This window comes from Triticum aestivum, chromosome 7B, assembly GCF_018294505.1.
Source record: "Triticum aestivum cultivar Chinese Spring chromosome 7B, IWGSC CS RefSeq v2.1, whole genome shotgun sequence".
Taxonomy (NCBI): domain Eukaryota; kingdom Viridiplantae; phylum Streptophyta; class Magnoliopsida; order Poales; family Poaceae; genus Triticum; species Triticum aestivum.
This window is the reverse complement of record NC_057813.1, coordinates 450945330-450957450: the sequence shown is the minus strand read 5'-3', so window position 1 is coordinate 450957450 and position 12121 is coordinate 450945330. Positions and strand designations below refer to the sequence as shown.

The window sequence follows — 12121 nt, the reverse complement described above, 5'->3', positions numbered from 1 at the left end:
GATAACTTTTTAGCTTTTGGATCCTTTATAACTGCTAGCTCATAAAACAATCTTTGCAATCTAGGATGAGTACGAATAAATCTATTTTCAAGTTTCAGAACTAGTGCTGAAATAGCTTCCACGTAAGTTTTAGTTCTTTTAAGTATAGGAGCGTGTGACAGCCTAATTTTTGGCCCTTTCTTTTTCTTTTGTTTTTCTAAGGTTTTTGCTTGAGTTTTCTTTTTCCGTGGTTTTGTGGTTTGGAAACTGAAGAAGGTGACCTCTTCTTTGCTTCCGGAGTGGCTTGTGATATCCAAATTCTTCCCTAAACCTTTCCATTTCCACCTTGGACCAAATCCCAATATTCTTTTTATTGGGAATATTCCTTTTATATTAAAGGAATAACTCAAATTCCCTAGGTTGTGAAGCAACCTATATTTCCATCACTCCTAAAATTCCCAAGTAATTCTCATAATTTTTTTGGGTCATATCTTGATCAAATATGTCAAAACTTTTCATTGCCATGATAAAAAATAATCCTCAATTAATTCATTTCCTATTCTGCCCTAAGTGTCACATTGTGAAACAAGTGTTACTTTCCTTTGCCCAATTGATCTCAAACTCCTTGGACACCTTTTCATGTCCAGATCATTGCCACATGCCAAAATGCAACCTCATTTGCCTAGCAATTATTTAATTATGATTTTTCAAAGTTTCTGTCCACAAAAAGCTTTGTGAAGGAGGTGCAAGCTAGGCATACAAAAATAAGTTTTCATTTATGCATGAACTCAATATTTACATACATTATAACTAAGCACTCTACGAGGCATCTCAGGCTATCAGATTCTCAGCCATCCATTCTTGCGATCCAATCTTTCTAGGTCATCCGATTCACGCGGAAATCACTCCAGCCCACGCCATGGGCCGCGATCGGCCTGATTCGTGAAGGGTCGCTACCCCGATAGCATTTTTGGAGGCCCATGGTTTATCCGGGACCATGTACCCGTGTCGCGCACTGAACAAGCGCTTCTCCCCCGATGAATCGGCCAGGCCCTTCTCCCGCAACAGTCCCACTCCCAACCCTAGCCGCCAGTGCATCGTAGGGGGCGCGGCAGCGGCCGACAGGACGAAGCACGCGGCCACGCCGCCCTTAACCAGATGCCCCGGTAGCGCCGCCTTCTTCCCCCTTGATGTCCCGCACGAGCGCCACCGCGACGAGGACCTGCTCTCCATCTCCCTCTGCTGCCCCATTTGAGCGCCGCCGTGATCTCGACATGCTCCAGCGACGCCGCTCTGATCGAGCTCCTCTGCAACCAGCAAGACCTCCGCCTCCATCTCCCTCTGCCGCTGCCAGCAGTATGTGTTCCTTCTTCCCTCTTCCATCCTAGTCAAGCCCCACCACCAGCAGGACGTGTTCCAGCGACGCCGCCCCGACCTAGCTCATTCACTTGAATGCCCTCCACTCGGGCCAATATAAAACTCAATGACATAGTTGAAAATTAGTCACTCCGGGCTATGATATTGCAATCTGGATGTTACTGATTACTCATGGAGCGATTTTAATGCCATTTTAGGCAAACACGAGTACCACAATGGGCACCGCCTGATCAATAGTTTTTTGTTACTGCAGATCGAAAAGCGTGATGAAGGATTTTTCTTTCTCTTCAATTCATTCAGTCATATGAAAGGGGAACTACCGATAGATAAATCATATGTCCATACACCATGTACTTTCCTCTGTCTATCTTTAAGGGAAATCATTTTTGTTCAGATTGAAGATATGCACTTTACCTTCATAATGTGTATTCTTATATTCCATCAACTCGAGTGTGTCATTACACCTTGCAGGCGTGCATTATGTATCTTCAACTATTATATTTCTTGAATACACCTAGGCCTAGCTGACCAGTGATTTTGTAGTTCTCTACTACCAGATCCATCTTTTGACTGGCTTTTGGATATTATCTGCAAGTGATTGTTTAAAGTTTTTATTACTATAGAACAATGGAAGTATAGCAAGTTCGTTTGTTCCACTGAGCAATATTTATTTAATTTGCATATTCATGCGATGAGCATGTAACTTCTCTTTTTTCATTCTATGTACATCCGTGAAGATATTATATAGCTCGCCGAGATGATATGAGAGCACTGATTATGTACCCTCAAATAATGTTTCGATTGAAATAGATATTACTGATTTCTTTGGATTGTTATTTTGCAAAATTTGATGTATTGCCTTTGCCAACTCTTACGGAGAATCTTAAGACCACTGCAGATTTATGAAGAATCAAATATATATATATATATATATATATATATATATATATCTACATCTATGGAATGGAACTGAAAATCTTGTGGGATTGGAAATAGGAATCGAGTAACTAAAGAAGATACAGCTTGTCAGCTCAGTTAGGTTCTACTCTATGGAGTTCCTTTTTTAACCTTTCCTGTTGTTAAAACTGATGTTGAGTATTGTATGGCTTTTGCTTGGCCAGTTTTTTTATTAGTCCGGGGAGGATGAACTAGATATCTAGAGATAAAGTTGTAGAGCAACTTCTACTTTGCCAGCCATGTCACAGATACTAGATTTTTCTTCGTTAAAATTTAACCCATTTTTTTAAAAAAAACCATCTGAAGTGATTGTACAACTGAGTTTGCATTTTTTTTTTGCTTATTTGAATGCACTCCATAATTAATGGATGTAATTTTTAGAGGGCCAACAGATCGTTTTTTGCATATGGCACTTCCTGTGAAGTTTCCTCCAATCATGACATATGTTCTGGTCCATGCTCTCCTATACTTGCAGAAAACTGAAAATGTATGCATATATTACACATTTGGAGTTCTTTTCATTCCCAACAATTGTTGGTGCCATGCCGCATGACCCGCTTCTTTTCGACGCTGATGGTGTGTAAGTTCTCAAGGTGCCATGTTGCATGACCTGCTTCTTTTTGACTCTAATGTTATGTAAGTTCTCAAATTGTTAAAGAGGGCATGGCGTTAGTTATGCCATCTCTGTGATATTCCATTGTCATGTCCATGATGTATGAAGTGAGGACTTCCTTATAGTAGTGTCAACTGATCAACTTCAGGGTGATGGTAACACTCAATAAAATCTGCTCACAGGTGCAGATTAGATGGTTGTTTTTTCTTTGAGGGTACATCAGATGGTTGCTCTGCATTACCAATCAATCAGAAGGTTAGAGTTGTGAGATTAGTTTCTCCTATTTCCATACGAGTTCATACAAATATGAGTAATGAAGTATATGTTGGTCTTGACTTGAAAAACAGTAATTTGAAGTAATTTATTATATATTCATTTTAATAAGACACATAGAGTTGCTTGATTAAATTAATTGCCAAGTCTTGTGAGCAATGGAGGATTTGGTACAAATTGTTGCCTTTGTCCGTATAATTCTTACTTTCTTTGTAAACAATTATCTAACTATTGCACTCCTTCGTTGTGAACTCCCTCTTCTCTTCTATGGGTGTGACAATCATCTTTACAAGTTACTTTCATGTTTTATGTCTCACATATTAAAAAAGTCACTATCATTTCATTGAAAAAATAGAAGGGCGCAGCAACGCGCGCCATCAATGATCTAGTGATCATATCATAGCCCTCCACCCAAATTGAGCTCATGTCATGCCTCCATGTGATCTCATCTTCAATTCTTAGTTTCTGGTCAAAATTTCAGTTTGTGAAGCAAGTATATTGTATCTTGCTTCATTATGGCTGTAAATTTTTCTAGGCCTTCTATTAGCCATATAACCTATCTCCACCCATTTTGGGCACATTTCATCAATCCATTATTCCTCTAGAATTTTTTGCAAGTTTCTATCCGGAGGAGATGTTTTCGAAGGAAGTATCATTTTGGTTTGGCAAATTGGTATGAGACTTTTTGAGCATCTTCATAGGACCAAATGACTCTGCCTTGCCTAATTTGAGCTCAACTTGACACTCCATGTGAGTGCACCTTCCTGATCAAGTTTCTGGACCAAATTATGCAGTTGCAAAGGAAGTGCATTAAATCTTGGTCCATTTCTTACCAAATTCTCCAGTATTTTTTTTGACTGAAAGACTGTAAGGGAACCCCCTACAGTTTAATTGGTGCAACAAACCCAAATTGCAAGTACCATGCCTTGAACCTGGGTGGGTGGAAAGGCATCAGCCCCTTTTCACCACTAGGTTATGCCTTAGTCTGCCAAACTCTCCAGTATTGTAGTTCTTCCTTAGTTAATCACCTCAGACAACTCCATTTACCTCAATCACTTCCCTGTTGATCACCAGTGCACGGCCAAGTTTACTGCAGTAAACTTCAGACGATTGCTACCATTTAACCACTGCGTCTTTAACCGAGCTACCACCTCAGTTGAAACCTTCCTTGGAAGGACTTACCCCTAGAAATCAATTGCCATCCATTTGGCTCTTCTTGATGCAAGTCTGCGCAGTGACCACTACTTTGGCGGGCAATGGCCACGTCTAGAACGTCTTCTTGCTCGGGCCCCTCCTTTGCTCGGCGTCTCAGCGAGCACGAGCCTATCCAGCGTGTTCCCCGTGTCGTCACCGTCCTCCTGGAGCCATCTCCCCCTCCGTTCGCTTCTCCGTCGATGCTCGTCGCCGCACGCCCACGGGCGCACTGTGGCCGACCGAGCATTAATTGCGCCGTGGCCGCTTCCCCTTTGTGCCCCTCGGCCCCTCCTACCCTATGCGCCTCTGTAGCTTGTCCGGTTCCTTCTCATCGCGTTCCTCGCCCTCCCCGTGATGCATCTGGCCATCACCAGAGCTGGCCAGCGTGTCCTTGGCGGCACCTGAGCCGTGCTCCCTCGCCCTGCCTATATAAGAGCCACCTCGAGTCCTCCCGAGCACACCACTCACCTCACCACTCTCCCTCAGTCCTCCCCGACCCCTCCCCTGAGCTATAAGAGCTCCCAAGCCCGCCATTGCCGCCTCTGCCCCTCCTCGATTCGGTCAAGCCGTGCCTCTTCCCTTCCTCTCTCCATCACCACTAGCTCCCCTGAGCTCCGGCGAGTTCTCCAATTCTTTTCCCTCGTCGCCAGAGCAACCCAACGCCCCGAACCCACCCGTGCCCGAAAGCCACCCCGTCGGAGTCCAACCTGCCGTCGGCTTGTCCCGTCCCGACGGCCGTGACCTGTCCCTCTGGATGCGGCTCTCCTCGACGAGCTCATCCATGGGCGGAGCCTCGCCGGAGGTGCCCTATAGCCCCAGCAGCCGTCGTCGGAGTGCTCGGCCTCCTCTGCTCCGTGGGCGTGCATCAGGGAAGAAGAAGGAAAGGACCAGGAGGAGAGAGAGAGCACGGTGGGACCCCCTGGTCAGCCACCCGCGCGTTGACCCTGCCGGTCCAGCGTGGATAAGTGACGGGCCCCACCCCATGGGACCCGCACGTGCCCGGTCCCGCCTCTGATGACGTGGATAAGTGGAAGCGTCAACTCGCAGAGTACGTTTTCTAATTCAGAAAGCGTATTTCTAAAAATCTGTTTCTGTCTTATCCACTCAGGGACCCGTCTGTGAATATTCTTTTTGTAGAAAAGTCCATGATCTTCTACACCTCACAACTTTTTGCTCGTAACTCCAAATGAGGTGATTCCAAAGCCCATTTATTTGTCTCGTCGAGCCCGTTCTGTTGGCCACACTTTCACCATATGTTAATGTCACGCCCAATATGCGACCCTATCCAAAAGGAACTCGAAGTTCCCACCAAGGATAGACCCGCATATTGAAACGCTTTTGCAAGGTGGATATCATTACATCAACATTACATAATAGACGGGGATACATACATAAGGCATACAATGCCACACGAATACAACATTACAATACATCAGAGCATCATCCGTCTACGGGTGAATCACAAATAGAAACTCAAACGACATCCACCCTGCTTGCCCAGGCTGCCGACCTGGAACCTATCCCCTGATCGAAGAAGTATCAGAAGACGAACTCAATGCAAGCAAGCATCGCTCTCGCGTCATGATCATCGCATAACCTGTACCTGCAACTGTTGTTGTAGTAATCTGTGAGCCACGAGGACTCAGCAATCCCATTACCATGGGTATCAAGACTAGCAAAGCTTAAAGGGAAAGGAAGGGGTAAAGTGGTGAGGTTGCAGCAGCGACTAAGCATATATGGTGGCTAACATACGCAAATAAGAGCGAGAAGAGAGCAAGAGGAACGGTCGTGAAGCTAGCAATGATCAAGAAGTGATCCTGAACTCCTACTTACGTTAAACATAACCCAGAAACCGTGTTCACTTCCCGAACTCCGCCGAAAAGAGACCATCACGGCTACACACACGGTTGATGCGTTTTAATTCGGATCTGGTGTCAAGTTATCTACAACCGAACATTAACAAATTCCCATCTGCCAATAACCGCAGGCACGACTTTCGAAAGATTATACCCTGCAGGGGTGTCCCAACTTAGCCCATGACAAGCTCTCGCGATCAACGAAGGAATAGACCTTCTCCCAGGAAGACCCGATCAGACTCGGAATCCCGGTTTATAAGACATTTTGACAATGGTAAAACAAGACCAGCAAAACCGCCCGATGCGCCGACAATCCCGATAGGAGCTGCACATATCTCGTTCTCAGGGCAACACCGGATAGGTCAGCCTACGAGTAAAACCAGCCCTCGAGTTGCCCCGAGGTGGCCCCGCGGTCTGCCCGGTTCGGACCAACACTTAGACAAGCACTGGCCCGGGGGGGCTAAAATAAAGATGACCCTTGGGTTAATTACTCCCAAGGGAAATATAGGTGGTGGTGAGGCAAATGGTAAAACCAAGGTTGGGCCTTGCTGGAGGAGTTTTATTCAAAGCGAACTGTCAAGGGGGTCCCATAAATCACCCGACCGCATAAGGAACGCAAAATCCGGGAACATAACACCGGTATGACGGAAACTAGGGCGGCAAGAGTGGAACAAAACACCAGGCATAAGGCCGAGCCTTCCACCCTTTACCAAATATATAGATGCATTAATAATATAAGAGATATTGTGATATCCCAATCAAAATCCTGTCCACCATAGAGCAATCTTCAACTTCACCTGCAACTACCAACGCTATAAGAGGGGCTGAGCAAAGCGGTAACATAGCCAATCAATGGTTTGCTAGGAAGGGTGTCAAAGGTTAGAGGTTCATGGCAATTTGCGATGGCTTGATAAACAGGTAATAGGTAGCGCAGCATAGCGATAGGACGAAGCAACTAGCATAGCAATGATAGTAGTGAGATCCAGGATAGCGGTCATCTTGCCTGAAATCCCGCAAGGAAGAAGAACGAGTCCATGAAGAAGACGAACAGACGTAGTCGAACGAATCCTCACAATCGCAACATTACCGGAACTAAGAAGCAACACTGGAAAGAAACAAACAACATTGTAAATGCACAAGCATAAACATGGCATGATGCACAAATAAGTATCATGCATGTCCAGTTTAATAAGGCATGGCATGGCAAAGTGCAACAAACAATACTACCAATTAAGTGGAGCTCAATATGCAACAAGTTGCATATTGATGAAACACCACATCAATTATTTAGTTCTCTCTCGGTTTTGTACCCAACAATATTAAATGTTGTTAAACATGGCAAGAGGTGAAACATAATGAAACTACCTATCTAGGCAAGTTTAAATGAGGCCGGAAACAACAAACAACAAGTCCGGAAAATCCTCATGTCCATAATCTAGTTTTGGTACTGATCTGCCTATTACATAATTTTAGAGTTGTTAAACAGGAAAATAAAGTGGACCATGTTAATCTAGGCATTTTTCCACCCCATTTACATATAAAGAGTATTAAATTCGGAGCTACGGTTATTTAGTTATGAATTAAAGCATTTTAACATGGCATATAAGCAAATTAACACAAACAGCATTTTAAACATTTTAAACATGGATGAAAATGGCATATTATTAATCTACACAAAATTCTAAGCATTTTACATATATAAATTACTTTAATCCGATGCACGGTTAATTAGTTATTACATGCATGAGGTTCAAGGGTTTTTCTGCAAAACTGGTAAATCACAGGATAAAAGGAAAAATCACCGAGCCTAAAAAAATAGACTCTGGGCCGAATCTGCCTAGCCCAAATAGTGCACAGGGGGGCGCTGGATCTGAAGCTCACCATGGGCTTCGGCCCAGCTGGAGGAGAGGCCGAGCGAGGCCGGTCCCTGGGCCAGGCCCAGTCGGTGTTGGCGGCGGAGGGGGTGCGGGCAGGCCGCGGAGGAGGCTGGGCCTTCCTGGCGTTGGCTGGGCCGGGGCGCTGGGGAGGCCCACGCGGGTGGCGCGGGTCGCGGCTGGGCCTTGGCGCGGTCGGGCCCACGCGCGGACATGGAGGCTGACGGGGCTGGGGATCGCCGTCCTCCTCTGCTCGCTGCAGAGGCAGGAACGAGCGCGGCGGCGACTACCGGCGATGTGGAACGACGACGCGGCGGGGAAGAGCTCCGGCGAGGTCGGGGATGGATGGATCCGGCCTCGGGGCGCTGGATCTGGCCGGAGCTGGACGAAGCAGGGCAGGATGGGGCCGGCGGTGAGCTCTAAGGCGGCGACGCGACCTGCGAGATCCCTGCGGGAGAGAGAGGGAGTGAGGCAGCGAGAGGGAGAGAAGGAGGAGAAGGGGCGGGAGACGACGGAGGCGGCGACCTGGGACGGCGGAGACGGCGGCTCCGGCGAGGGAGGCTGGAGGCGGGGACGAGGAAGGAGCATGGCGGCTCGGGCGAGCGCTCGGGCGCAGGGGCGGGGCAGCTCGGGCCCAGATGGGCTTCGGCGGGCCCTGATCTGGGCCTCGCGGGCCTGAGGTGGAGGAGGCGCGCTGGGGGAGGCGAGGTGGCGCGCAGGGAGAGGTGGAGGGCAATGGCGCGGAGGCGGCTGGCCAATGGGGAGCTGCCATGTGGCGCCCGGGAGGTGGCTAGCGCCGGATTTGGAGGGGGAAGGCGGCGGCGCGGCCCCCGAGGTGGGAGGAGGTGGTGGCTGCGGGTTGGGGGCACGGAAAAAGAGGAGGAGGGGGGTAGGACGACCAGATTTGGAAGGAGGGGGAGTTTAAATAGGAAAGGGGGGCTAGGGTTTAGTCTCTAGGGGGTTTAGGGGGGTTTCGGGGCCTCAGATCGACATCGGACGGCTCCGGATCGAGGGGAAGTGTAGGAGGGCTAGACGGGCTGTGAAGAGAGGCCTCGAGCTGAGAGGAGAGAAGAGAAGAGAGGCCCGGCAACAGTTTCCGAATACCGAAAACGTCCGACGAAGGTACCGGCAACGGTGCCGCTATACATTTAACGGTTGGGCTATCAAACGAACTCCGAATGCGACGAAACTTGGCAGGCGGCCTGTCTACACTATAATAAGATCGCACACCAAGTTGCATCCCATTCCGAGAACATTTTTATGCCACTTATAAAATAATATTTCGAAGGTGCCGCGGGCGCGCGCAAGTGTGGTCGGGCTCAGAACGGACAACGGAGAGAACTGGCGGAACCAGAACGGATGCAAGTTTTATGAAAACGATGCCGATGCAATGCACATGATGCTATGAGATGAAATGCCTGACATGAACAAAATGCAAAACAAAAGACAAAAACCCAACCACGACGGAAATAATAAATCACATAGCCGGAAATGGCAAGAGTCGGAGTTACTAATATGGAAAGTTGTATCCGGGGCGTTACAACACTCCACCACTACGAGAGGATCTCGTCCCGAGATCTAGGATGGCCCCGTAGGGAAAAGGAAGAGGAAGATAAGCGGTAAAACTAAGTTGCTTCTTTGACAAATGAGTGAAACCACGAACCTTGAGAGGTTGAACAAATTGAAAGAAAGAGTACAATAGAGATGAACGATATTGCAAACAATCCGTTAGAAAAGAGGAACAAGGAACATTACGAGAACTTGAAGGTTGCAAAGACATGAATCAAGAGTTTAATGGACAAGAAGGAATTGAAACCACTCTGGTTGAAACAAGATGAGAGAGGAAGAATTCGGGCAACACTCTGGTTGAACATGGATGGAATGGAACATGAACTTGAGAAGATGGGAAGATACTTGATGAAATCAACAACACACTTCCTCCGGAACTATTGAAAGAATGGCATAATGGGTAAGAAGGATTTCAGACAGCACTCCGGTTGAAAAGAGAGGCAAAACTTGATAAGATGAAAGAGCTTGAAGAGATGACACAACACTCCGGTTAAATGGATAAGCATAAAAAGAACACGATCCTCACAATTCGAGATGATGAGTGAAAAGAGCAACATCACAATGCCTCCGGAAGAAAGAATAGAAGATAGATCATTGGAATAACAATATGTAGGAGAAAATGCCAACTTCTACCACAAATGAGCTTGGAAAGCACCCTTCCAAGATGGTTACAACGGGGTTGTTGGAAAACCAACAACGAAAAGAATAAGCTTGTAGTGGGCTTATGGAAACATCTCAACATTATGAGGTGACAACCGACCACTAACTGAAACAATTGCTTGCTTGAGATCAACGAAGAGATGAAAACTGCTTTCGCCGCGAGGATAGGAGAAAAACTTGGATCTTAGATAAGCACCACAATAGCAACATTCCTTAGGGAAGGCTTTAGGTGAAATCTATACCAAGATAACTCCAAGGAAGATATTGATGGATTTAAAATACCTCGTTCTTGACAATATGTGAGTCGCGAAACATGAATGAAAATTGTCAAGAATGATATAACACCACCTCAAAAGATAAGGTAGAAAGAATTGCACTTCGGAATGCAAGAAGAAGAAACACTTGAACTCCTCAAAACAAGACATGTGTTGAGCACCATGTTTATTTTAGAGTATAGCTTGGCGGATCTTAACTCCGAGAGAAATCTTGAAGAACAAAATGAGAATGAAAGAAATCCTTGATGAACCATCATGTAGAGCTTCCATGAAGAACTCCGGTAATGAAAGGATGATAGAAAGAAAGAGAAGTTGAAAGAACAAGGTGAAGCCTTGAAATGATTTAGATGGAGCTTTGCGATGATATAACCGAGAGAACTTGGAACTCCGGAAAGAAAAGATGAATACTAGAACCGAGAATTACTTCCTGATGAACAAACTCCGGAAGAAGGAATTAATCACTTGGATGAAACAAGAGTAAGAATTATTGTGTGCTTATCCTTCATCAAATTAAATTGATGGCAAGCAATGGATTAGGCATACTACTTATTCTCGTAGAAAGGATTAAGAGAGATATAGCGCAAACTTGAGAAGCTATTGATGGAACCACCGGTAGGATTTGGAAACAATGAATGAATTGATATGATAACGAAGGAAGAGAAATCTTGAACGAACCACCGTAAGAATTGAAAATGAAAGAAGTAAAGGGGTGAATCACCGGTAAGAATTAGAGAACGAATGAAGATACTTGAGGGATTTTGATACAAGAGAACGAAGAGATCACGAGCTGATTAGAGGGTACTTGAGCAGTGCACTGGTAAGATTTGGAGAACAAGAGTTGAAGGTTGAGAATGAGGAATTATGACATGATGGACTTCGGAGGAAAGAAATGGAAACAACTCATGAAATGCTCCGGATGGGTGAAAAGAATTCTCACAATCCAAACAATTATGAGAGGATGGCATCAAGCTAGAACCACGAATCTTGAATAGAATGGACCAAGATTTGGAGGAAAAACTCTTCCTCGGTCTTCAAGCATTGAGAAAGACGATGAGAAACACCACCATGAGTTGTTGAGACACTCCGGAATGAAAATTAGAAAGGTTGAACCAACGACGAAAGAATTTGAAAGATCTTGGAGAAAGACATTTGACTGGTGATAATTCATTCTTACGTCAAACTTGGAAATGAATTTGAGAATCACTCCTGATAATTAGAAGAGTCAGGTAAGATCCTGGGAAAAGACCTGTGGGTTATGGGCCCACTCAAGAGAAACACCGTTGAAATGATTGAAAGGGGGGATTGCACCGGTTGAATTAAATGACTTGAATGAGATAACAACCTCGAAATATCTTGAACGGATTGAGAATGGAAACACAAGTCTTCCGAGATATCTTCAGCACTCCAAATGAATAGCGAGAAGTGAAAGATTAAGAGGTGCACCGGTATGAAAAAGCATTTGACACGAGGAAAAGAATATGATCAACACTGAAA

The 12121-nt window shown here is 45.7% G+C and overlaps 1 long non-coding RNA gene across 1 annotated transcript; it reads left to right on the top strand.

The window, feature by feature from the left end:
• The first annotated feature begins 987 nt into the window (after positions 1 to 987).
• Positions 988 to 2048, top strand: LOC123157608 (uncharacterized). Its single transcript, XR_006479073.1, has 2 exons — positions 988 to 1335; positions 1610 to 2048. It is a non-coding gene; the product is annotated as an uncharacterized lncRNA (long non-coding RNA).
• Positions 2049 to 12121: the final 10073 nt, after the last annotated feature.